Raw genomic sequence first — 26,625 nt, 5'->3', positions numbered from 1 at the left:
TGCCAGCTCCTATGCCCACCTAAGTGCCCATCTTTGGCCCCATCCCCATGCCATCCAAAATGCCCATCTCTGACTCTACCTCCCTGCCAATCAAAATGCCCACTAGTGTAAGTTCCTCCTCCCTGAGGACAGTGAGAGTGCCAACCCAAAAGAAAATATTAAGGGACCCTCTTGCTTCCCCGCTATGTCTCCCAACACTTCAAGCAGAAGAATCCTGGTTGTGACCAGCTGTGTAATCAACACGGAATTGCGGATTGAACTGTGTAGCCTCACCAAGGGAGAGCTGTGGTCTCACCTCTTACCCCTCTGAAATTAAACTTATTTCAAAGCAGAAAATTGATACGGGGCTGTTTATGCTGGGCGAAATGGTAGCAACACACGGTAGTTTTTTGACTAGGAAGTCCACTTGAGGCCTCGTCCCTTTCCACTCTAACCAGCTGCCTAAGCAATTCCTGACATCCTAACCCCATCAGAGTTCCCTCTGCCATAAAGGAGTGACTCAGCAGTAGTTAATAGCATTTATGGGTGTAATGTAGTGTAATAAGTGGCTGGGAATAAACAAACAAGCAAGTGACAGACTCTATGCCAAAAAAAGTTTCCACTCCTGGGGATTAAGCAGGGGAGGGATAACTGCTCTCCTGGAAATGTAGGAGGGGAGGGACTGTAGCTCTTTTGGGAGTGTAGGTGGAGTGTGACTGCAGATCTCCTGGGACTGAAGAAAGGGAGATAGCCACAACTCTTCTGGGACTCTAGTAGGGCATGGAGATGCAGCTCTCCTGAGATTAAAGGTGGAGAGAGAGAAGGAACTCTTCTGGGACTCCAGGAGCCGAAAGATGGCTGCTCTCCTGGGACTCTAGGATAGGAGGGATCTACAGCTCTCCTGGGACTGTAGGAGGAGAGACACTTGCAGTTCCCCTTGGGCTATAGGAGGTGAAGGAGGTACAGTTCTCCTGGAACTGTCAGGGAGGATGGAACCACAACACTTATGGGAGTGTAGGAGATCAGGAGCCATAGTTCTCCTGGAAGTTTAGGAGAGGAGGGAACATCAATTCTCCTATTACTCTGAGGAAAGGTAGCTGCAGATCTTCTGGTACTGTAGACATGAAGGGAGCCACAGCTGTTCTAGGACTGTAGGGGGTGTGAAAGCCATAGTTCTCCTAGGACTATAGGAAAGGAAGGAGCTGTAGCTCCCTTGGGCTCTGAGAGGGTAAGGAGCACAGCTCTCCTGGGACTGTAGAAGGGATAAGAGTTGTAAATCTCTTGGAGGGGAGAGATGGAAGTCTTTCTGGGACTGAGTCAGTGTGAGGCAGCTGCAACTCTCCTGGGAGTGTAGGAGGGGAGGCACCCAGTTCCCCATGACTATAAAGGAGAGGGAGCCAAGCTCTCCTGGGACTGTAGGAGTGAAGGGAACTGCAGCTCTCCAGGAACTGTAGGTAGGGAGGGAGATGCAGTTCTCCTGGGACTGTGAGGGGTCAGGGAGTCATCTCTTCTGGGTCTGTAGTAGATGAGAGACTAAAGGTCTCCTGGGACTGTTGGCTGGGAGAGACTGTTGGTTTCCTGGGACTGTAGAATAGGAGTGACTGCAGTTCTCCTGGGACTGTATAACAGGAGGGAGCTGCAGTTCTCCTGGGTCTGTAGGAAAGGACATATTTGAAACTTTCCTGGGACTATAGGAGTAGAGCAAGCCACAGATCCCTTTGGATTCTAGAAGGGGAAGGAGCTGCAGCTCTCCTGAAACTGTAGGAGGGGACAGAGCCACAAATATTCTGGCATTTTAAGTGGGGTGGGACCCAGTACTCACCTGGAATGATAGGAGAGAATGGAGCTATGGTTCTCTGGGATTTGGGAAAGGGAAAGAGAGCAGATCTTCCTGGACTTTATTAGTGGTGGGAGCTGCACTTCTCCTGGGACATTTGGAAAGGAGGGAGTCACAACTTTCCTGGGAATGCAGAAGATGAGGGACCACACTTGCCCTGAGACTGTAAGACAGGAGGGAGCTTCAACTCTCCTGGAGGGATAGGAGAGGAGCGAGCTGCAGCTCTCCTGGGATGTTATTAGTGGAGGGAGTCACAACTTTCCTTGGAATATAGAGGGGGAAGAATCCCATCTCCTTGGTATTATAGGAGGAGAGGGAGAGGAAGCTTTCTTCAGAATGTAGGATAGGAAAGAGCCACAACTCTCCTGGGACCATAGAAAAGGAGGGACCAAAGCTCTCCTGGGACTGTGGGAAGGTAGAAAGCCATAGGTTTCCTGGGCCTGTAGGAGTAGAGAGAAAGGCTGCTATCTTTGGACTTTAGGTGGGAAGGAACCCACAGTTCTTCAGGAACTGTAGGAGGAGAGGGAGCAATAGCTCTCCTGGGACTGTATTAGAGGAGGGACTGCAACTCTCCTGGGGCTGTAGAAGGGGAGGGAGTCATAGCTCTCCTGGAACTATGGGAGGGAAGAGACACATAGCTCTCCTGGAACTGTGGAAGGGGGAAAGATGCATAGCTCTCCTGCCACTGTAGGGAGGATGGAATGCTAGCTCATCTATAAATGTAGGAGAAAAGAGTATGTAGTTCACAGGAACAATAGGAGAGGAGGGAGCCACAGTTCTCCTGAGAATGTAGGCAGAGAGGGAGCTTTTGCTCTTCTGGGAATGTAGGCGAAGAGAAGCCATAGCTCCCATGGGACTCTAGTATGGCAGGGAGCCACAGTTCTCTTGGGTCTGTAAGAGGGTACAGAACCAGAGCTCTCCTAAGACTTTCAGAGAGGAGGATTTTCTCCTCTTCAGGGACTGGGAGGGGGATACAATCAATGAATTAATCAATAGTACTTACGGAGAGCTTACCATTTGCATGGCATTATACTACGTGTTTGGGAGAGTACAACGCAACAATATAACATGCACATTTTCTGCCTACAATGAACCTACAGTCAGGATCGGGGGGAGACAGATATTGATATGAATAATTAATTTACAGATATGTACAAAAGTGCTAGTCAGATGAGGTGGTGGTAAATAAAGCAAGCAAGTCAGGGCAACACAGAAGGGAGTGGTAAATGAGGAAACGTAAGCTTAGTCAGAAAAGACCTCTTGAAGAAGATATGCCTTCAATAAGGCTTTGAAGGTGGGGAGAGTAATTGTATTTTGGATATGAAGAGGGAGGGCTTTCCAGGTCAGAGACAGGCTGTGGGTGAGAAGTCGGCAGTGAGAGATGAGATCAAGGTATAGTGAGTAGGCTGGCATTAGAGGAGCAAAGTGTGTGGGCTGAGTTGTAGTAGGATAGTATTGAGGTAAGGTAGGAGTACTGTTTCAGGTTGGTGATCACTATGGGATGACTGTGCAGTGATGGAGAATGTGCCTTGGCGAGTGAGTGGGAATTTCAGTTGTGGTAAGCCCAAGGCCAGCACATGTCTGGACACTGGTATGAGGAAAACACTACCGTGGGGTCTCTGCAACAGGAGGAATCTGAAATTCAAGTTGGAAGCATGGAAAGGGGTTATACCTGGGGCCCAATAGGTCAGGATGAGGATAATGAGGGAGAGGGGTTACAGCTGGGGGCAACTGAGTGGGATTGAGTATGCTGAGGGTGTACATCTGGGGGAGACTAAAATTTTGTAGGGCATTTGTAGGGCCAGAAAAAGGAGAGGGGCCACTTTCCTCAACACTGCAGTTTGGGAGGGCTCAGGGATGCCACCCACCATCTCCAGAGCATGGCATTGCATCTGTGCCCCAAACAATGGCTCTGAAATTTCACAGGGCATTGGTGGAGTGGGCAGGAAGGTGGACAGTAGCAGTGCAGTGCTTCATATACATGCACCACCCCACCTCCCTGCAGATGCCACAGCCAACTCAGGAATGCCACCCACTGTGTTTGGACCATGACGGTGTGTCTGCATCCTCCAGAGTGACGCCCAAATTTTGCTGGACTTATGGATGGGGAAAAGTGATTGGAGGTCTAGGCCCTCTTTTGTGACATGTGATGGGAACTCTGTGGCCTCTGCTCTTACTAGTGATGGGAGTTTGGGCCCTCTGATCTGACCAGTAATGGGAGCTCAGGGGCCTCCGCTCTTAACAGTGTTGGGACCTATGGGGTCTGTATTCTGACAAGTGTTCTGGAAGCTCTAGAGCCTCAGTTCTAACCAATGATGTCACAGCTGGAGCCTCTGCTCTTCAAGGAGACACCTCTCTGGGGTCTCTGCTCTGATCAGCAACGGGAGATCTGGGGACTGCTCTGATCAGTAATGGCAGCTCTCAGGCCCCGGCTCCGACCAGTGATGGAAGTTCTGGAGCCTCTGTTACGAAAGCAATGGGAGTGCTAAGGTCTCTGCTCTGACCAATGATATGGTGTCTCGAGGCACGGCTTTGAACAAGAATTGAAGATCTGCTCCAACCAGTGATAGAAACACTGGGGCCTCTGCTCTAACCATTGGTGGGAGCTCTGGGACCTCTGCTTTGACCAGCAATGGTAATTCTGGGTCATATGGTCTGAATAGTGATGGGAGCTCTGGATTCTCTGTTTGAAACAGTGATAGGAGTTCTGGGCCCTCTGTTAATACCAGCAATGAGACCCCTGGGACCTCTGCTCTGTCTGGCTTGGTGAATTCAGGGTCCCCTGCTCCAACCAATGATGGGAGCTGAGAAGCCTCTGCTCTAACCAGTGATGAGAGATCTGGAGCCTCTGCTCTGATCAGAAATGGGAGCGATGGAGACTCTGCTCTGAACAGAGATGGGAGCTCTGCCACTACTCCAAACAACAATTGGAGATCTAGGTCATCTGTTTTCACCAGTTATTTGGAGCTTCGAAGCCTCTGCTCTGACCAGTGATGAGAGCTCCAGAGTCTGCTTGGACTGATGATGGGAGCTCTGGGGCTTCTGCTCAGATCAACAATGAGAGCGCTACCTCACCTCACTTCTACTACAACCCTCTAGACTGTAAACTCGCTGTGGGCAGGGAATGTCACTGTTTATTGTTGTATTGTACTTTTCCAAGTGCTTAATACAGTGCTCTGCACGTGGTAAGTGCTTAAAAAATATGACTAAATGAATAAATGAACCCAGACTGCAAACTTCACTCCTCTAATACTAACCTCCTCACTATACCTCAATCTTATGTATTTTGCCACCGACACCTTGCCCACACCCACATCCTACCTCTGGCCTGGAACTTTGATTATTCATTCAATTGTACTTATTGAGTGCTTAATCTGTGAGGAGCACTGAACTAAGTGCTTGGGAGGGTACTATATAACAATAAACAGACATATTCGCTGTCCACGACTAGCTTACAGTTTTGATGTGGAATGTTGGGGTGGGGGGGCAAGGGGAGGAAGAAAGACAGACATTAGTATAAATTAACAAATTACAGAATTGTACATAAGTGCTATAGGGCTGGAAGCAGGGGTGAACAAAGAGGGCAAGTCAGGGCAACACAGAAGGGAGTGGGAGAAATGGAAAGGAGGGCTTAGTCAGGGAAGGCCTCTTGGAGAAGATGTGTCTTCAATAAGGCTTTCAAGTGAAGGAAAGTAATTGTCTGTTGAATTTGAGGAGGGAGGGTATTCCAGGCCAGAGGCAGGACGTGAACGAGGGATCAGCAGTGAGATAGACATGATAGAGGTACAGTGAGAAGGTTAGCATTAGAGGAGTGAACTGTATGGGCTGAGTTGTAGTATGAAAGTAGCAAAATGGGGTAGGAGAGGGCAAGATGATCGAGTGCTTTAAAGCCAATGGTGAGGAGTTCCCGTTTGATGTGGAGGTGGAAGGGTAAATGCTGGAGTTCCTTGAGGAGTGGGGAAATACATCCTGAACATTTTTATATAAAATGGATCCATGCAGCAGAATGAAGTTTGGACTGGGGAAGAGAGAGACAGCAGGCTGGTGGTCAGCAAGAAGATTGATGCAGTAATTCAGACAAGATAGGATGAGTAATTGTATTAAAGTGGTAGCAGTTTGGAAGGAGAGGAAAGGGCAGATTTTAGTGATGCCATGAAGATGGGACCAACAGGATTTAGGTTGAATGAGAGAGAGGAATCAAGGATAATGCCAAGGTTACAGAATTGTAAAACAGGAAGGATGGTGGTGCCATCTACAATAATGGGAAAGTCAGGAGAAGAACTCACATCCGACAGACTTTTACTCTCCCCCACTTCAAAGCGTTATTGATGGCATATCTCCTCCAAGAGGACTTCTGTTCTGTTTTGTTCTGTTACTGTATTAATATTATACATGGAACTGAACATTTGAAATTTCAAGAAGAATCCATTTTGCATTTTGTGCTTAGCAGGATAGAAGAAAAGTGGCACCCGCAGAAAACTAGATTTCTGATAGGCTGCACACTGCAGTGAAAGGATCAGTGTAGATAACTTTTGTTACTGTATACCTATCAAACCTGAACTTGAATATTTGAAATTTAATGAAGAGTCCATTTGGCATTTCATGCTGGACAGGTTTCACCTCACTTGACTTGTGGTGGCTCGTATTTGGACTCGAACACTATGCCACACCATAATCAGAGTATAGAAATCATGTAAATCCACACCGAGGTATTGGAATAAGCTTCCCAGAAAGCAATACTCAGGTTTTGAGATAAAAGCCTAAACTTGTCCGAACAACATCCTTCCACCTATGTGCACTCTTTAGAAACTAACACACAAGTAAAGAGAAAACCTTGTGTGCTCTCTGTGAAGTCAGTCAATTTGGTGGAATGGACAGAAACACACATTCACTCAAATTGCCTTCTTAGCAGGATAGAAGAAAAATGGCACACGCAGAAGATTCAACTTCTGATAGGCCAAACACTGCAGTGCAAGGATCATTGTAGATGCCTTCTATTACTGTATTTCTATCATGAATGGACTTGAATATTTGAAATTTCAGAATAGTCCATTCAGCATTCACTCAGCATGCCTACTTAGGGCAGAAGAAAAATGATACATTCAGAAGATTGGATTCCTGAAAGGCTGCACACCACACTGCAAGGATCACTGTAGACATCTTCTGGTACATGCAACTGAACTTTTGATATTCCAAAAAGAGTTAATTTTGTATATCCTGCTAGATGGATTTTAACTCATTTGACTTGTTAGAGTCTGGTGACTGAGGTTTGGACTCAAACACAGTGCCAAACTATAACAGAAAATCCCATTGAGTTGCACAGTCCTGCCATAACGGGGCAGTATAGAGATTCCGAAAAAGGAAGCAGAGCACTCTGGTCAGGGTCAGGCTTACTTACTAAGTGGTTTATTGGGGGAAGTTACTTACTGGACAGGCCCGAGGCGCGGAGGGGCACAGAAGAGACACCATGCCCCCTCCTGGCTGGGGCTTTCCCTTTATAGGCCATGAGACATCAGGAGAATGCGCAAACCATTTACATAAGGTGTTTACCTGCCCTTCTGCGCATGTCGAGGGAGCATACCATAACAGCGGGAGTGCAGCAGTGCACATGACTCGGCCTTGTAACTAATAGCATGTCAGAGCTGGGGCACAACAACCCCTATACAGACCTTAATTAGAGTATAGGAAACATGTCAGTCCACACCGAGGGATTGGAATAAGGTTCCTAGAAAATGATATTCAAACTTGTCTGAACAATATCCTTCCACCTTTGTGCACTCATATATTAACACACAGTTAAAGAGAAATCCTTGAGTTGAGGAGTGACAAAACTATTAGGCCATCTAATGTGCTCGCTGAGAAATCAGTCATTTTGGTGGGTCAGAAATACACATTCACTCAAATTTCCTACTTAGCAGGATAGAAGAAAAATGACACATGCAGAAGAGTAGACTGCTGTTAGGCTGCACATCACAGTGCAAGTATATCAGTGTAGATATGTTCTGGTACTGTATTTCTACATGGACTTGTAGAATAGTTGAAATTTCAAGAGTTTAGACAGGTTTCAACTCACTTGACTTGCTAGAGAGTGGTGACTCGAGTTTGGACTCAAATACTATGCCGCCCCCTATGCGGAGTATAGAAAACATGTAAGTCTACAAATAGTGATTGGGTTAAGTCAATATATATGATTTGAGATAATGACCTCAACTTCTCAGAAAAACATCCTTGCACTTATGGGCGCTTTTATACACCAACACAGAGTTAAAGAGAAAAACTTGAGCTGGGAAGTGACAAAATTGTTAGGGCATCAACTGTGCTCTCTGTCAGTTTGACAGAATGGACAGAAACACACATTCACTTAACTGGCCTTCTTAGCAGGATAGAAGAAAATTAGCACCCGCAGAAAACCAGACTCTTGGTAGACTGCACACCACTCATTCATTCATTCATTCAATAGTATTTATTGAGCACTTACTATGTGCAAAGCACTGTACTAAGTGCTTGAAATGTACAATTCGGCAACATATAGAGACAATCGCTGCCCAATGATGGGCTCACGGTCTAAACACAGTGCAAGTATCAATGTAAATATCTCCTGTTACTGTATATCTATCATACAAGAACTCACAGGGGCAAACTCCATCTAGGCTAGTGGTGGGTGTCCCTAGGTCCATTGAGATGGCTCACAGTGGCAGATTACCTCTAAGCTAATGCTTCCTTGTTAGTATAATCACTGATCATATCCAGATTGGATTACTGCATCAGCATCATTTCTGATCTCCCAACCTCCTCTCTCTCCCCACTTCAGTCTATACTTGATTCTGCTGCCTGGATTATTCATTCAATTCATTCATTCAATAGTATTTATTGAGCGCTTACTATGTGCAGAGCACTGTACTAAGCGCTTGGGATGAACAAGTCGGCAACAGATAGAGACAGTCCCTGCCGTCTGACGGGCTTACAGTCTAATCGGGGGAGACGGACAGACAAGAACAATGGCAATAAACAGCGTCAAGGGGAAGAACATCTCGTAAAAACAATGGCAACTAAATAGAATCAAGGCGATGTACAATTCATTAACAAAATAAATAGGGTAACGAAAATATATACAGTTGAGCGGACGAGTACAGTGCTGTGGGGATGGGAAGGGAGAGGTGGAGGAGCAGAGGGAAAAGGGGAAAATGAGGCTTTAGCTGCGGAAAGGTAAAGGGGGGATGGCAGAGGGAGTAGAGGGGGAAGAGGAGCTCAGTCTGGGAACGCCTCTTGGAGGAGGTGATTTTTAAGTAGGGTTTTGAAGAGGGAAAGAGAATTGGTTTGGCGGAGGTGAGGAGGGAGGGCGTTCCAGGACCGCGGGAGGACGTGACCCAGGGGTCGACAGCGGGATAGGCGAGACCGAGGGACGGCGAGGAGGTGGGCGGCAGAGGAGCGGAGCGTGCGGGGTGGGCGGTAGAAAGAGAGAAGGGAGGAGAGGTAGGAAGGGGCAAGGTGATGGAGAGCCTTGAAGCCTAGAGTGAGGAGTTTTTGTTTGGAGTGGAGGTCGATAGGCAACCACTGGAGTTGTTTAAGAAGGGGAGTGACATGCCCAGATCGTTTCTGCAGGAAGATGAGCCGGGCAGCAGAGTGAAGAATAGACTGGAGCGGGGCGAGAGAGGAGGAAGGGAGGTCAGAGAGAAGGCTGACACAGTAGTCTAGCCGGGATATAACGAGAGCCCGTAATAGTAAGGTAGCCGTTTGGGTGGAGAGGAAAGGGCGGATCTTGGCGATATTGTAGAGGTGAAACCGGCAGGTCTTGGTAACGGATAGGATGTGTGGGGTGAACGAGAGAGACGAGTCAAGGATGACACCGAGATTGCGGGCCTGAGAGACGGGAAGGATGGTCGTGCCATCCACGGTGATAGAGAAGTCTGGGAGAGGACCGGGTTTGGGAGGGAAGATGAGGAGCTCAGTCTTGCTCATGTTGAGTTTTAGGTGGCGGGCCGACATCCAGGTGGAGACGTCCCGGAGGCAGGAGGAGATGCGAGCCTGAAGGGAGGGGGAGAGGACAGGGGCGGAGATGTAGATCTGCGTGTCATCTGCGTAGAGATGGTAGTCAAAGCCGTGAGAGCGAATGAGTTCACCGAGGGAGTGAGTATAAATGGAGAACAGAAGAGGGCCAAGAACTGACCCTTGAGGAACTCCAACAGTTAAAGGATGGGAGGGGGAGGAGGCTCCAGCGAAGGAGACCGAGAATGATCGGCCAGAGAGGTAAGAGGAGAACCAGGAGAGGACAGAGTCCGTGAAGCCAAGGTGAGATAAGGTATGGAGGAGGAGGGGATGGTCGACAGTGTCAAAGGCAGCAGAGAGGTCAAGGAGGATCAGAATGGAGTAGGAGCCATTGGATTTGGCAAGAAGGAGGTCATGGGTGACCTTAGAGAGAGCAGTCTCGGTAGAGTGGAGGGGACGGAAGCCAGACTGGAGGGGGTCTAGGAGAGAATGGGAGTTAAGGAATTCTAGGCATCGATTGTAGACGACTCGTTCTAGGATTTTGGAAAGGAAGGGTAGTAGGGAGATAGGACGATAACTGGAGGGGGAAGTGGGGTCAAGAGCGGGTTTTTTTAGGATGGGGGAGACGTGGGCATGTTTGAAGGCAGAGGGGAAGGAGCCCTTGGAGATTGAGTGGTTACAAATAGAAGTTAAGGAAGGTAGGAGGGCAGGGGCGATGGTTTTAAGAAGGTGAGAGGGAATGGGGTCCAAGGCGCAGGTGGAGGGGGTGGCACTTGCGAGGAGGGAGGAGATCTCCTCTGAGGATACTTCAGGGAAGGATGGGAAAGTAGGGAAGGGGGTTGGTGGGGGGGAGGGGAGAGGCGGAGGGGTGACTTTGGGGAGCTCAGACCTGATCGTGTTGATTTTCGTGAGGAAATAGGTGGCCAGATCATTGGGGGTGAGAGATGGGGGAGGGGGAGGAACAGGGGGCCTAAGGAGAGAGTTAAAGGTCCGGAACAATCGGCGGGGGTGACGGGCATGGGTGTCGATGAGGGAGGAGAAGAAGCTTTGCCTGGCGGAGGAGAGGGCAGAGTTAAGGCAGGAAAGGATAAATTTGAAGTGTGTGAGGTCGGCTTGGAGCTTGGACTTTCGCCAGCAGCGCTCAGCAGCTCGAGCATAGGAGCGTAGGAGGCGGACGGAGGAGGTGATCCAGGGCTGTGGGTTAGTGGAGCGAGAGCGGCGGAGGGAAAGGGGGGCGAGAGAGTCGAGATGAGTAGAGAGGGTGGAGTTGAGAGCGGAGACCTGATCGTCGAGAGTGGGAAGAGAGGACAGGGCGGCAAGGTGAGGAGAGATGCTATTGGAAAGACGGATGGGATCGAGAGAGCAGAGGTCTCTGTGGGGCAGTAGCGAAGATTTGCAGGGGGAGGGAGTGTGAGAGATGAGGCAGGTGAGAAGGTTATGGTCAGAGAGAGGGATTTCAGAGTTGGTGAGGGAGGAGATAGTGCAGCGGTAGGAGATGACGAGATCGAGGGTGTGACCGAGTCGGTGAGTGGGCGCGGTATGGTGGAGGAGGAGGTCGGTAGAGTCGAGGAGGGATAGCAGGCGGGCGGCAGAGGAGTCGTCGGGTACATCCGTATGGATGTTGAAGTCTCCAAGGATCAGAGTGGGCAGAGAGAAGGAGAGGAGGAAAGTGAGAAAGGGGTCAAGGTGGTTGAAGAAGTCGGAGGTGGGACCGGGAGGGCGGTAGATGACGGCGACAAGTAACTGGAGTGGGTGGTAGAGGCGAATGATATGGGCTTCGAAGGAGGGGAAGGAGAGGGAGGGGGGAGGAGGGATAGTGCGGAAGCGGCATCGGGGCGAGAGGAGGAAGCCGACGCCTTCTCCCTTACCGGTGAGTCTGGGGGAGTGGGAGAAGGAGAGGCCTCCGCTGGAGAGAGCGGCGGCGGAGACCGTGTCTTCGGGAGAGAGCCACGTTTCCGAAAGGGCGAGGAGGAGGAGAGAGCGGGAGAGGAAAAGGTCATGGATGAAAGGTAGCTTGCCTGTAATAGAGCGGGGGTTCCAGAGGCCACACTTGAAAGTAGCTGTGGGTGCAAGGGGAGGAGGGGGGGAAGGGCGGGGGGGAGGGGAGGGTTTGGATGGGAAGGAGGTGGCGGGGCCCTGGACGGGGAGAGGGGGATGAGGGGTGGCGGTGGGACAAGAGGACTGGGATGGGGCATGGGTGGGGAAGAGAGACGGGGAGAGGGGGTGAAGAGGGGGTTTGGTGGGGGGAAGAGTAGGGGGAGGGGGAAGAGGGGTAGCGCTGGTAAAGTGGGGTTCTAGGGCGGGAGAGGGGAGGGGGGGAGGAGACAGAGGAGAGAGCGGGAAAGAGCTGAGCGAGAGAGGGGAAGGGGAAGGGGAGGATAGGAAGGGGCGGGAGGGGGGAGGGGGGGAGGAGAGACATGGCGAGGCCAGAGAGGTGGGTGGCAGCACTGACAACAATAAACAGTAATAAACGAAATCGGTAATATAGCAACATGATACAGTATGATACAATACAGTAGTGCTAATATAGCAACATGATACAGTATGATACAATATAGTCGTGTTAATAAAAGGGGTGATGATCAGGGTCGGGGGTAGACTCGATTAAGGGGCGACCTGATCAAATTCAAAGTCTGACGACAATAAACAATGACAAGCGAGATCGCAAATATAGCAACATGCTACAGTAAGGCACACTACAATAGTGTTATTAAGCAGGCGATGACCAGGGTCGGGGGACGAGTCGACCCTACCTGATCAGACTCAAAGTCAAGCGGCCAGCGGCCGAGAGAGTCCCAGAGCTCATGACCAAATAACCCTGAGGTGGCGGGGGGGCCCTGAGGTTGTCCGGGGTGGGTGGCGGCCGTAGGCGGCGGCTAAGGTAAGGTAACATGGTGAGAACAAGAACGTCGTCGCCCAGGGCGGGGGCGGGAGAGATGAATCACCTCAAGAGGGAAGAGGGAGTGAGGCCTTCCCCAAATGGCCGCCTCAGGCAGAGTGGGGGCTTCCCAAAATGGCCGCCTCGGGCGGAGTGGGGGAGCGGTTGGGGAGCACAATGTCCCCGGGCCCGAGCAGGGGGACACAATGTCCCCCGAGGACACAATGTCCTTGGGGCCGAGAAGGGGAGCACAATGTCCCCAGGATCGAGAAGGGGAGCGCAATGTCCCCGGGCCCGAGCGGGGGAGGGGGGGGGTGGACTGGAAGCTGGTGGCTGGGGGTCTGTGGGGGCGAAGATCTGTAGTGTCGGAGTTCCCGAGCGGGGGTGCGGAGGTCCAGGTTGCGAAAGGCTGAGGCGGGCGCGGGTCCGGACGGTCCGAGGCTCAGCTCCCCGGTGGAGGGGAAGGAAGCGCAGATGAGTTGGCGAGCGGTAGGTGAAGGGGGGCTTGTCGGGAATCGGGGCCGGGTGGGCCGAGGCTGCGCCTCAGGGGAGCAGAGATCCCGAGCCTAAGAGGTAATGGCTCCAAGGGTCCGGGCGATGACAAGGCTCAGCTTCCCGGGAGAGGGGGGTGGTCTCGGCGTGGATGAGTCGGCGGTCGGCGGCCAAAAAGCCGCTAAAGTCGGCGGTCGGTGGCCAAAAGGCTGCTAAAGAGCTAGGCTGGAAACGGGGGGCAGGCAGCCCAAGGAACCACCGCCTGGGAGGAGAGCTCCCGAGTCCATGTGGTGGTCGATTCAGCCCCAGGGGAGCAGAGATCCCGGGCCCACGAGGATTATCTTTCTACATGTCACCCCCCTCCTCAAAAATCTCCAGTGGTTGCCTATCAACCTTGAATCAAGCAAAAACTCCTTACTATTGGCTTCAAAGCTCTCCATCACCTTGCCCCCTCCTGCCTCACCTCCCTTCTCACCTTTACAGCCCAGCCCACACATTCCACTTCTCTGCTGCTAACCTCCTCATTGTGCCTCGTTCTCATCTGTCCCACTGTCGACCCCTGGCCCATGTGCTACCTCTGGCCTGGAATGCCCTCCTTCCTCACATCTGCCAAAGTAGCACACTTCTCCCCTTCAAAGCCCTACTGAAAGCTCACCTCCTCCAGGAGACCTTCCCAAACTGAGCCCCTCTTTTCCTCTGCTCCTCCTCCCCGCTCTAGCTCACCTACTCCCTCCCTCTGCTCTACCCCTCTTCCCGCCCCACAGCACTTTATATATATACACATATTATTTTATTAATGATGTGTACATGTCTATTATTCTATTTATTTATATTGATGCTATTGATGCCTGTCCACTTGTCTTGTTTTGTTTTGTTGTCTTTCTTCCCCCTTCTAGACTGTGAGCCCGTTGGGTAGGGATTGTCTCCATTTGTTGCCAAAGTGTACTTTCCAAGCACTTAGCACCATGTTCTGCACACAGTAAGCGCTCAATAAATACAACTGAATGAATGAATGAATGAAAGAATAAAATGAAGAATTGTTGTTCCTAGGCCCCTTGTGGTAGCTCACAAGGCAGACCACCTTAAGCTGGGAAACAGTGCCTCTAGGCACTCTGAAGCTGGTCACAGTGGCAGACTTCACCTAGCCAGGTGTACAATGCCACTATGTCCACTGAGAATGCTCACAGTGGCAGACTCCCCTAGGCTCCCCCTATTCCTTCACAACTTATCAAAACATTTGCCCCCCTTCTTCTTCCCTCCCTTACTGCAATCTTCAACTGTTCACTTTCCAAAGGCTTCTTCTCCACTTCTTTCAAACATGTCCATGTCTCCCCGTGCTAAAAAACCCTCCCATGACCCCATGGCTCCCTCCCGGTATCACCCCTCTTCCTCCTACCTTCCTTCTCTGAACTCCTTGAGCAAGTTGTCTACAACTGCTGACGCAAGTTCCTTCTTCCATTCCTCTCTTTGACCCCGTTCAATATGACTTCTTTCTCCTTCACTTCACTGGATCTGCTTTCTCAAAGGTCACAAATGATCTCCTTTTTTTCCAAGACCAGTGACCACTACTCTATCCTAATCCTCCTCGACCTTTCAGCTGCCTTCAACACTGTTGACCACCTCCTTCTCCTGGAAACATTATCCAACTTCTGCTTCACTCTCAGTCTCCTCTTATCTTTATAGCTGCTTATTCTCTCTCTTTCATGGCCTCCTCATGTGCCTCTCACCCCTTATCTGGGTGTTCCTCAGTGTTCTGAGTCCTGGGTCCCCTTCTATTCTCCAACTACACCCACTCCCTCCCCTTGAAGAACTCATTGGCTCACATATGTTGAGTTACCTCCTCTATGCAGATGATTCCCAAAGAATGGGGACCATGTTCCTAGGCCTAATGTCACCAGTAACAGTGACAGACTCGAACTAAGATGGGAGATGGTGCCACTAGGCCCTCTGAGGCCAATCACAGAGGCAGATTTCCCCCTTGGATATGGCATGGATGCCTACTTTGTCAGACCTATATGAAGAGGCCATGACTGATTGGACCTTCTCACTGGAGCCAGGAGAAATGAGTATCCCCTTAGGGAAGGAGCTCAACTGCTAGGTGATTTGAAAGCAACTCTTTGGAACAAGTAAGTGGATCGTCTGTCCCGATTTTGGTTGGTCCAGACCCCAGGCCAAAAACTGTTGGACTGGGCCAACCAAGAGAGTAGGTATGGTGGAGTGGAGGGCACTAGGGGTTGGAGCCGTTGTATGGGGTGACCAATCACCAATTCATTCCTTCATTCAATCATATTAATTGAGCACTTACTGTGTGCAGAGCACTGTACTAAGCACTTGGGAGAGTACAATGCAACAAAAAAGGTGACATTTCTTGCCCAAAGCAACCTCACAGTCTAGAATTGGGCAGACAGACATCCATACAAATAAATAAAATTACAGATATGTACATAAGTGCTTTGGGGCTGGGAAGGGGGAAGAACAAAGGGGCCAAATCCGAGCAATGCAAAAAGGATTGGAAGATGAGGAAAAGTGGGGCTTAGTCTGGGAAGGTCTCTAGGAGGAGATACACCTTCAGTAAGGCTTTGAAACAGGGGAGATTAATGGTCTGTTGGATTAGAGGAGGGAGGGCTTTCCAGGCCAGACGCAGAACGTGGACTAGGGTTTGGTGGTAAGACAGGTGAGATCGAGGCACTTGAGAAGGTTATCACTAAAAGAGGGAAGTGTGCTGGCTGGGTTGTATAAGGAGAAAAGGGAGGGTAGGTAGGAGGGGGCATGGTGATTAAGTGCTTTAAAGCCTGTGGAGAGGAGTTTTGGTGTGATACAGAGATATATGGGCAATGAATTGAGCTTTTTGAGAAATGGAGTGATGTGTCCAGAATGTTTTTGTAGAAAAATAATCCGGGAAGCAGAATAAAGTATGGACTGAAGCATATGGCATTGTCCAATCCTACATGCTATATCAAGCCAGGACAGAGTTGGTCGGCCAAGGTCATGGGTGGTGGAATCTCAGGGAAGGAAAACTTCTCTGGTCAGCATGGCAGGTGGACTTAATAGGGCCCCTTCCCTGGGGTAAGGAAGGCTGGTGCTATATCCTTACCAGTGTAAAGAACATCAGTGGTTTAGGCATGGGGTACCCTTGTCCAATTGCCACCACCAAAAATGTCATCCATGGATTGGACGATTGGTTTTCACACCTACCCTCACCAAGCAAAGGGCAGTTAGACAACAGCTCACATTTCGCCAATCGTGTAGAAGTCCACTGGGCAGAGGTTAGGGGAATTAGGTGTGTCCTCCATGTCCCCTACCACTCTCAGTCCATTGGAATGGTGGAAAAGTGGAAAGCTATACTTAAAGGCAAGTTGGGGGTAGCCCGGGCCAACCCAGGCAAACGATGGGCCTGGGGGCCCGTGTCACATAGAACGGTTTGGGCACTCGACACCTAGGAGATGAGGCAGGGGAGCCCAAAAAAGACTGCCTTTGAGACAGTCAAGTGATTAGTAGTAGGGAAGGGCAAGAGACACTCCTGTGGATATGAGAGACCTCCCTGCAGGTGAGGGTGCAAGTGGTCATCAGTCATCCATTCTATGGTAAATTTGAGAGGGTCGCAGTTCAGGCCCTCTTCAAGGGAACAAGGAGAGTCCAGAGGGAGGGGTTCAGTTCAGAATTGATTCAAACCTGAAGGGGGCAGAGGAGGGTGGGAGTTTGCCTGTTCTTGTTTCTTCCCCACAGGAATCTGGCAATCCAGTGTGGAGTGAGAGTGGGATCCCACTAACCCCGGATCCCTGCTAGTATGACTGGCCTGTCTGGGTCACGCCCATGAATGGATGGAGAAAACTGCCCTATAACTGGCTGAGAAATCATCCGGTAAGCTTATACAGTGACATCTACAATGGCACAGCCTGAAGGGTCTGCCTACATCTTCCACATCCCTATGGGCTGTGTGCCCAGTTTCTGGCCATTCCCTTCATGTTGGATGAGTAGACAATAGGGTGGAGCAACGATACCATATCTCATTGTACCTCTAGGTATACCCCTTTGTTATAACATCTCACGAGGTAAACTTTCACTGGGACAGTATGATGGGTGCCTGGCAGAATATACTCAAACGTTTTGCCCAAACCAGCTGTTTAGGGATGTTGGCCTCAATATCATCGTGGTTGAGGATGCCCTCAAAACTGTCTTTCCTGGATGGAAGGTGAATCCAGGGTACACCCGCTCTCCCGGATGATTCCTAGTGTGCGGAACCCGTGCATATTCCTCCCTCTCTAACATTGTAACAGGGATATGCACCTCGCCTACCTGGTTTCCTCCACCTTTACCGGTCTCACAGCTGCTCCCCAGAATTTGGCACGAGGCTGACCCTCCACAGGGGCACCTTCCAAAGCCATGGTGGCTGGAGTCCTGAAGGTCCTCTTTCCGGGAATCTCCCTATTCATTGAGCAGAGTGAGTTAGACGTGGCCCTGTGGAACCTGTTAGGCACCCTGATGCAGATGGCCAGTACGATGAAGAATGCGGTCACTGCCCTCCAAGACGAAGTACAGGGACTAGAGCAGATGGTCCTCCAAAATCGGCTCATTTTGGACATATTCCTAGCCAGCCAGGGAGGTGACTCCCTAAACCGATCGTGCTGCATGTACATGACCAAACCGGGAGGGTGAGCTGGGACACTGATCAACTCAGTCTGATAGGGCTTTCCCTCCACCACACCCAGGAGGAACTGAGTGGCAACCTCTTCTCTGGAATAACTGGGTGGCTCCCAGACCTGCAAAGTGGGCTCAATCATTTGTTCATCTTCTTTTAATGCTTATTATGCCAGTTGCTCTTCTGATCTGCATGTCGAAGCTGCTTAAATGCCTTTGCAATGCAAGTTGTACCTGTCCCAAGAATAATGGCGACAGGGCCAAACCCATGCCCACTACTCATCCCTGGTGGAGCCACAGGCAGTGGTGTAGCCACCAAATGGGATGTCCTGTGAGACCTACATGACCACTTTGGCTGAACTATTATTTCAGGTCAAGTCAGGGAACATAGGGAAGAAACTTGATGAACATGAAAGTCAAGGAAACATTGGAATGTCTGGGATCCTTTATGGGTAGTCTCTTCTAGCCCCAAGAATTTTGTTCACCCTGCAACTCTCTTAGACCAATACTTACCCTAACATTAATCCTACCACTAACTCTAAACCTTACCCTAACTGTAACTCTAAAACAAACCCTAACTCTAGCCCCAATCCTACCTCTAGCCCTAAAATTAATCCTAACCTTAACTAGCCTCAGCCCTAGTCATTACCCTTACCCTAAGACTAAAACAAACACTAAACTCTATCCTAGCCCTAGACTTATCCACCACCCTAACCCTAACACTAAACCTCATCATAACTCTAATCCTTACCCATTCTCAAGATCTAATCCTAACTCTAGCCCTAGGCCTAGCCCTAAACCTAATACTAACCCTAACCCCAACCCTAAAACTGACCCTAACCCTAACTCAAGACCCAAACCTAACCCTAATGCTAACTCTAATCCTAAAGTTAACCCCATGCCAACCCTAGCACAGCCCAATAGCCAGCCCTAACCATAACACTAAATAACCCTAAGCTTTTTTCTAACCGTAGTCATAGACTTGTGGTGAACCTTTAACCAAACCTTAGCCCTAAGCCTACAGCTAACCCTAACCCTAAACTAACCTCTAACCTTAACCCTAACAGCAAACCTATTTTTAAACCTAATCTTAACCCTAACCTTAACCTTAATTCTAAACCTAACCCTAAACAAAACCATAACCATAAACCGTAACTCAAATCCTAATTCTAACTCTAAAGGTAAGCCCTAACCCTAGGTTTAGCCCTAGCCCTAACCCTTATGCTAACCCTAACCCTAACCCAACTCTAATCCTCAAACACTAACTCTAGCCTAGGCCTAGCCCTAATCCTAACCCCAAAGATAACCCTAACCCTAACACTAACCCTAGCACTAGCCCTAGTGGTAATCCTAACCCTAATCCTAACTCTAAAACTAACTCCAACTCTGACCCTAAACCTATCTCTAGCCCTAAGGTCAAACCCCAGCCTTAACCCTAAACCTAACCCAAGTAATAGCACATGGCATAGCCCTAACTCTAACCCAAACCCCAATTCTAGCCCTAACCCTAACTCTAACCTTAACCCTAACCCTAGTCTTTGCATATGCCCTATCTCTAACTCTATAACTAATGCTAACCGTAAAACCTAACCCTAACCATAAACCTGGCTCTAGTCCTACCCCTATTCCTAGTTCTAACCAGAACCTTAAACTTAGACTTAACTGTAGGCTAACCTTAAGCCTAACCTTAACCCTAACCCTAAAACTAACACACATCCTAACTCTAGACCTAGGCCTATCTCTAGCCCTTACCCTAACACTAACTCTATCCTTATCTCCCCAGGGTATGGAAGGATTATTGGGAGCCTTTGTTGGGTAGGCTCTGCTAGCTCCAAGAATTTTGTTCACCCTGCACTGTCTCAAACCAACAAATTGCCCTAACACTAACCCTAACCTTAGCTCTAACCCATAAACCTCATGCGTTCATTCAATTCAATCATATTTATTGAGCACTTACTATGTGCAGAGCATTGTACTAAGTGCTTGGAAGAGTATAATAAAATACAACAACCCTAACCTTAACTCCAACGCTAACCATATCTTTTATCATATCTCTAACACAAATCGTGACCCAATTCCTAGTGTTAGCCTTAGCCCTACCATAATCCTAATCCTGACCTTAAATCTAACCCTATACTTATCCCTAAGCATAGTCCTAAACCTAATCTTACCCTAATTATAACCCTAAATCTAACCCCATCCCTAGGCCTAGCCCTAGCCCTAAGCTTAACTCTATCCCTAACTCTAACCCTGAATTTATCAAGTCTATCCCTAACACTAAAATGAACTCAAACTCTAACCCTAGACCTAACCCTAAGCCTAAGCCTAACCCTAGCCTTAATCTTAACCCTAGATTTTTCTACAGTAGTAGTATAATAACACTAGGATGTAGGTCTCTTCCTTTTTCTATTTTCTTTAGCTTTCTCATTTGGCTGAGCAACAGCAAAACCAATAGGAGGGCAGAATTTTGGTTAGGGAGGGAATATGTGAGATTCTATGAGAATTCACAAATTATTTCTATTTGTCAATGAACATAAACCCATCAATTATGTTCCACCCACATACCTTTTTATTATATTTCATGGCTTATCTCCACTCAGACACTGGTGTCCAAATCCTCTCAGAAGCAGGTCTTCTGGTGGGAACGTGTCTTTTCCTTTCATTCATTCATTCAATAGTATTTATTGAGCGCTTACTATGTATTTACTTGTAAATACTATGTATGTATGTATGTAATAATGTTGGTATTTGTTAAGCGCTTACTATGTGCCAAGCACTGTTCTAAGCGCTGGGGTAGATACAGGGTAATCAGGTTGTCCCACGTGAGGCTCACAGTTAATCCCCATTTTACAGATGAGGTAACTGAGGCACAGAGAAGTTAAGTGACTTGCCCACAGTCACACAGCTGACAAGTGGCAGAGCAGGGATTTGAACTCATGACCTCTGACTCCCAAGCCCGTGCTCTTTCCACTGAGCCACGTATGTAAATACTATGTAAATACTATGTATTTACTATGTATTGAGTGCTTACTATGTGCAGAGCACTGTACTGTTCCTTTCCATGGCTTAGACTGAAGACAGGTGCTCTTTGAAGTAGCTGAGCGGTGGGCCCCCTCTTCAAGCCAATGTGTCCTTCTGGGCTAAAATCTAGGAAGTTACAATCCCAATCATAGATTAAGGACCCAATCAGTAACACTATATTTTTGTACAATTAACTCCGTTTGTTTTGTATTGGCATATAGGCATACTCATTTTTTTCAACCACACATTATTAACTCACTGGTGATTATCTCAGAAGTAGGGTGCTTTTCTTTCTTTACTTGGCCAGCAGTAAAGGTGATAGTTCCTAACCCGTTTACAGACCTCTTTGTTAGATTTGTACTAGTCACCACCCCCGCAAGCATTCCTACTGGGGTGAGAGGGAATAGTTATGATTCTCTCTTCCTAATAAATTCTTTTGCATTTTTGAACTTTAGCTAATGGCAGCTAATCCTTCCAATCAGGAGATTCAAATTTCAAAATAAGAGAAGTTAATCATTTGCTTGAAGCAGGTGCCTTCCCTCAAACAAATTCCCCTTTTACCCTTCTAAAGTGATAACTCCTGAATGATGGAGCTACCCAGCTTCACCATGTACAATACACTCTCTAAAACCACTAAACCACTCTGGCCAATTCATCTGACTACACTTGTTCTATATACACTTTTACAGAGACAAGAAAATGCAGCCAATTTCAAGGCATTTTTACAATCCTTTCGGGACTTAAAACCCAATGGAGATGGCTTCAAGTAATCATCAGGAGACCTTTCTTCATCACAGATGGTATCAGGCTTTAGCACAAGAGGTTGTGTCTCAAATGAGGTTGATTGGGTGTCTGAAACTCAAACTTTTTAGTCATTAATACAAAGAAGCCTAATACATTTCATGATTGGAACCTCATTTATTCATTCATTCAATCATTTATTGAGCGGTTACTGTGTGCAGACCACTGTACTAAGCACTTGGAAAGTACAGTTCAGCGATAAAGAGAGAGAATTCTTGCCTACATAGGTTTACGGGCTCACAGTCTCTGGGGAGGAGGCGGAGAGCAGACATTAATAAAAGTAAAAAATGCATCAATATAAATAAATAAAATTTATATGTATAGATATATACATATAAACATAAATGTTGTGGGGCAGGAAGAGGGGGGAAAAGCAAAGGGAGCAAGTTGTGGCGACATGGGGGAGGGGGAGCTGAGGAGGAGCAGGTCTTAGTCTAGGAAGGCCTCTTGGAGGAGGCGCACCTTCAGTAGGGTTTTGAAGGGGGGAAAAGTGGTTGTCTGGCAGACTTGAGGAGGGAGGATGTTTCATGCCAGAGATAGGGTACTGGCCAGTGGTCAGCCATGAGACAGGCAAGATTGAGGCACAGAGAGGAGGTTAGCACCAGAGGAGCGGAGAGTCTGGACTTGGGATGTAGGAGAGAAGGTAGGTGAGGTAGCTTTGATGAGAGAGCTTTGAAGCCAATAGTGAGGACTTTTTGTTCGATTTGGAGATTGATAGGCAACCACTGGAGATTTTTGAGGAGGGGGGTGATATGCTCAGAGCGTTTCGGTAGAAAGATAATCTGGGCAGCAGAGTGAAGTATGGACTGAAGTGGGGAGAGACAGGAGATTGGGAGGTCAGAAAGGAGGCGGATGCAATTATCCAGTCAGGATAGGATGAGTTAGTATAGTCCTAACAGGGCAGTTTGGATGGAGAGGAAGGGGAAGATCTTGGTGATGTTGTGAAGGTGAAACAGACAAGATTTGGTAATGGATTGGATATGTGGGTTGAATGAGAGAGTGGAGACACCAAGGTTACGGGCTTGTGAGATGGGAAGGATGCTTGTGCTGTCTACAGTAACAGAGAAGTACGGAAAAGACAGGGTTTGGGAGACTTGTGAAGGCACCAATATGCTCTACTTGAGATAGGTGTTTGCTGTCCTGTGGGGGCAGAGCATGGAGGGAGGCGTGGCCTTCTCTCCCTGCTCTACCTGGAACAGGCCTTGGTCAGTCAATGATTGCCACTTAAAGCCACAGCTGTGACGCCTAAAGCAAATAAAAGGTGGTTGTCTAGCTTCTTTAGGAATCAGCATTCTATCACAAGCCACTGCTTGAACCATTAGTAGATTTCTTCTCATATAGAAGGAGAACCCTACACACACTACTGCCAGCGGAGCCATGCCCAAAGTTAAGTGTTCCTGGTGGGTAACAGTATTCCAACATTAATTGACCCAGAGCTTCATGACGAAGGTAAGAGAGAACAGGACAGGGAAGAATTGACCAAGAGAACTAGCAAGACGTGACACCATAAACACCAGACCATAGTGACCAAGGTCCCAAATCCCACCCTCGTCACCATTTGTATGTCACAAGCCCTTGGCTCATTCCAACTAGTACTTTCCTGGATCGGGGGGAAGCCTCAGTGACATGTAGAGAGTCAAATAACACCACCAGCCACCAAGGTTACTGTGGAAAATATTTTACTCAATCTGCAAGGGAGGGATAGATACACATTCTTACTCTTTTCACTCCACCAAGGGCCTGGTACCATTCTGCTGGTCATAGGAGCCCATTCTGCCCATTCTGTCAATTCCATGGCAGAAGGTTGGGAGAAGTTCCTGATGACATGGACCACTCACGCTGCAAACCTCCGCCACATGCCGCTTCCCCCAAAATCTGCTTCCTTCTGCTGCTTTTGAGTGCTTCTCCCTGCTTCTGCTTCTCCTGACTCTGCTCCCTCTGAATGCTTCTTGTAGTGCTTCTCTTCCTGAATGCTTGCTTCTGCATGTTCCCTCATTTTTCAAAACAACCACCTTTTATCTGCTTTAGGCGTCGCAGCTGTGGTTTTAAGTGGCAATCATTGACTAACCAAGGCCTGTTCCAGGTAGAGCAGGGAGAGAAGGCCACGCCTCCCTCCATGCTCCGCCCCCACAGGACAGCAAACACCTATCTCAAGTAGAGCATATTGGTGCCTTCACAAGTCTCATCCTTATTGTTGTTTACGGGATCACAAGCAGTCATCAATAAGGCAGCTTATTGTGGGCTCACATAGTGCCATTGTTCTTGTCTGTCCGTCTCCCCCGATTAGACTGTAAACCCGTCAAACGGCAGGGACTGTCTCTATCTGTTGCCGACTTGTTCATCCCAAGCGCTTAGTACAGTGCTCTGCACATAGTAAGCGCTCAATAAATACTATTGAATGAAACACTAACACCAACACTAACACTAAACTGAACCCTAATCCCAGCCCTAACCTCAACCCCAACACTATACCCTTACCAGAGTTCCAACCCAAACTCTAAACTTCATTTTAACCTAAACCTTAACCCTAACCCTAACACCACACCTAGTCCTAGCCTTATCACTACCCCTAAATCACCCAGTCTGTGGAAGCATATCTGTGAGGATAAGTGGGTAGACCTTCTAGCCCTGAAAATTTCATTCACCCTGCAACTCTCTTAGACCAACAAATTTCCCTAACTCTAACCTTAAGGATCATTCTAACCCTAAAACTTAACCGTAACTCTAAAATGAATCCTAACCCTAGACCTAGACCTAGACCTAGATCTAGCCCTAACCATAACCCTAACCCTAACACTATCACTAACTCTAACCTTAATCCAAGTCCTAGCTCATACCCAACCCTAAATTTAACCTTAACCTTAACCCTACACATCACTCTAACTTTAAACCTAACCTTAACATTAACCTCATCCTAACATTAACCTTAATCCTAACTCCAGGCCTAGGCTTAGTCCTATTCTTACCCCTAACCATAGCCCTAGTGCGAATCATCCTAATCATAGTCCTAACTATAACCCTAACCCTAGCCATAACCATCACCGTAACCCTGACCTAGATCCTAACCCCAACCCTTACCTGAACCCCAATCTTAACCTGAACCCTAACCCTAACCCTGTTCCTAATACAAACCCTAACTCCAAATGTAACCCTAATCCTAATCCTAACTCTACACCTAACCCCAACCTTAACCTAGCCCTAATAAAAATAATAATGTTGGTAATTGTTAAGCGCTTACTATATGCAGAGCACTGTTCTAAGTGCTGTGGTAGATACAGGGTAATAAGATTGTCCCACACGAGGCTCACAGTATTAATCCCCATTTTACAGATGAGGTAACTGAAGCACAGAGAAGTTTGGTGAATTGCTCACAGTCACACAGCTGACAAGTGGCAGAGCCGAGATTCGAACCCATGACCTCTGACTTCCAAGCCTGTGCTCGGGACTTCCAAGCCTGTGCTCTTTGCACTGAGCCACATCGCTTCCCTAAAATTTTTTCCAAGGTCATTAAGTTGTCCCCACGTGGGGCTCACAGTCTTCATCCCCATATTCCAGATGAGGTAACTGAGGCACAGAGAAGAGAGGGGACTTGCCCAAGGTCACACAGCTGAAATGTGGCAGAGCGGGGATTAGAACCTGCGACCTCTTATTCCCAAACCTGGGCTCTTTCCACTGAGTCATGCTGCTTCTCTAGGTTAATGCTAAACCTAACCATAACCCTAAGACTAACTCTACCACTAAACTTAACCCTAGCTTTAACTCTAATCCTAAACGAAACCCTAACCTTAACGCATACCTAACTATAACTCTAACCTTAGCCCTAGGCCTAGCTCTTAGTCCTAATCCTAACCTTAGTCCTTACCCTAAATTTAGCCCTAACTCCTACATGCTATGACTAGCAGTTAACTCTAACCCTAACTCTAACCCAAACACTAAACATAATACTATTCAAAGCCCTAACTCTAGCCTTACCCCTAACCCTAACCTTAATAATGATAATAATGTTGGTATTTGTTAAGTGCTTACTATGTGCAGAGCACTGTTCTAAGCGCTGGGGTAGACACAGGGGAATCAGGTTGTCCCACATGGGGCTCACAGTCTTAATCCCCATTTTCCAGATAAGGTAACTGAGGCACAGAGAAGTTAAGTGACTCGTCCAAAATCACACAGCTCAGAAGTGGCGGAGCCAGGATTAGAATCCACGACCTCTGACCCCCAAGCCCGTGCTCTTTCCACTGAGCCACGCAGCTTCTCGTCTTAATACTAAATCTAGAACTAACTCCAGCAGTAGCCCTGGCTCTAGTCCTAAGCCTAAACCTAACTGAAACCCTGTACCTAATACAAACCTTAACCCTAAATGTATCCCTAATCCTAGCCCTAACCTTAACCCTACACATAGCCCTAACTTTAACAATAAACCTAACTTGAATGTACACCCTAACCCTAGCCCTTGGCCTAGCCCTCTAGATCTAACCCGAAGGCTATCAATAACCCTATGGGAGCCCTACCACAACCCTCTCCCTAACCTTACCCTAACCCTAGCTACAACCATAACCATAACCAAAAACATAACCACAAATGTAACCATAAGCATAACACTAATCCTAGCCCTAGGACTAACCATAGTCCTACCTCTAACCCTAACTCTAAGCATAAGCCTAGCCCTAGTCCTAACCCTAACCCTAACACTAACCCAACCCTTGCTCTGGCATAGTCCTATCCCAATACATAAACCTGTCATTAAGCATAGCCTTAAGCCTAACTCTAATTTTAACCCTAAGCCTAACAGGAAATCTAAACACAAACCTAGCCCTAACCCTAAACCTAACCCTTACTCTAACCCTAGCCCTAACCCTATTGCTAAACCTAACCTAAACTCTAACTTGGCCCTATTCCTAGCTCTAAACCTAACCCTAACCTAAACTTAACCCTAGCCTTAGCACTAGCCCTAGACCTAGACCTATCAGTAACCATAACCCTTACCCTAATCTTA

The 26,625-nt window shown here is 48.1% G+C and overlaps 1 long non-coding RNA gene across 2 annotated transcripts in view; it reads left to right on the top strand.

Moving 5' to 3' along the window:
- The window catches only part of LOC114815187, a 152,894-nt gene that overhangs the window by 81,663 nt on the left and 44,606 nt on the right, over nt 1–26,625 (top strand). For both annotated transcript variants that reach the window (XR_005660562.1, XR_003762964.2), the window contains exon 2: nt 16,899–17,033. This is a non-coding gene — a long non-coding RNA (uncharacterized LOC114815187). The remainder of the gene's footprint in view (nt 1–16,898; nt 17,034–26,625) is intronic.

Source organism: Ornithorhynchus anatinus, chromosome 11, assembly GCF_004115215.2.
Source record: "Ornithorhynchus anatinus isolate Pmale09 chromosome 11, mOrnAna1.pri.v4, whole genome shotgun sequence".
Lineage (NCBI taxonomy): Eukaryota > Metazoa > Chordata > Mammalia > Monotremata > Ornithorhynchidae > Ornithorhynchus > Ornithorhynchus anatinus.
Note: the sequence above shows the minus strand (reverse complement) of the source record. Positions and strands in the feature narration are given on the sequence as shown.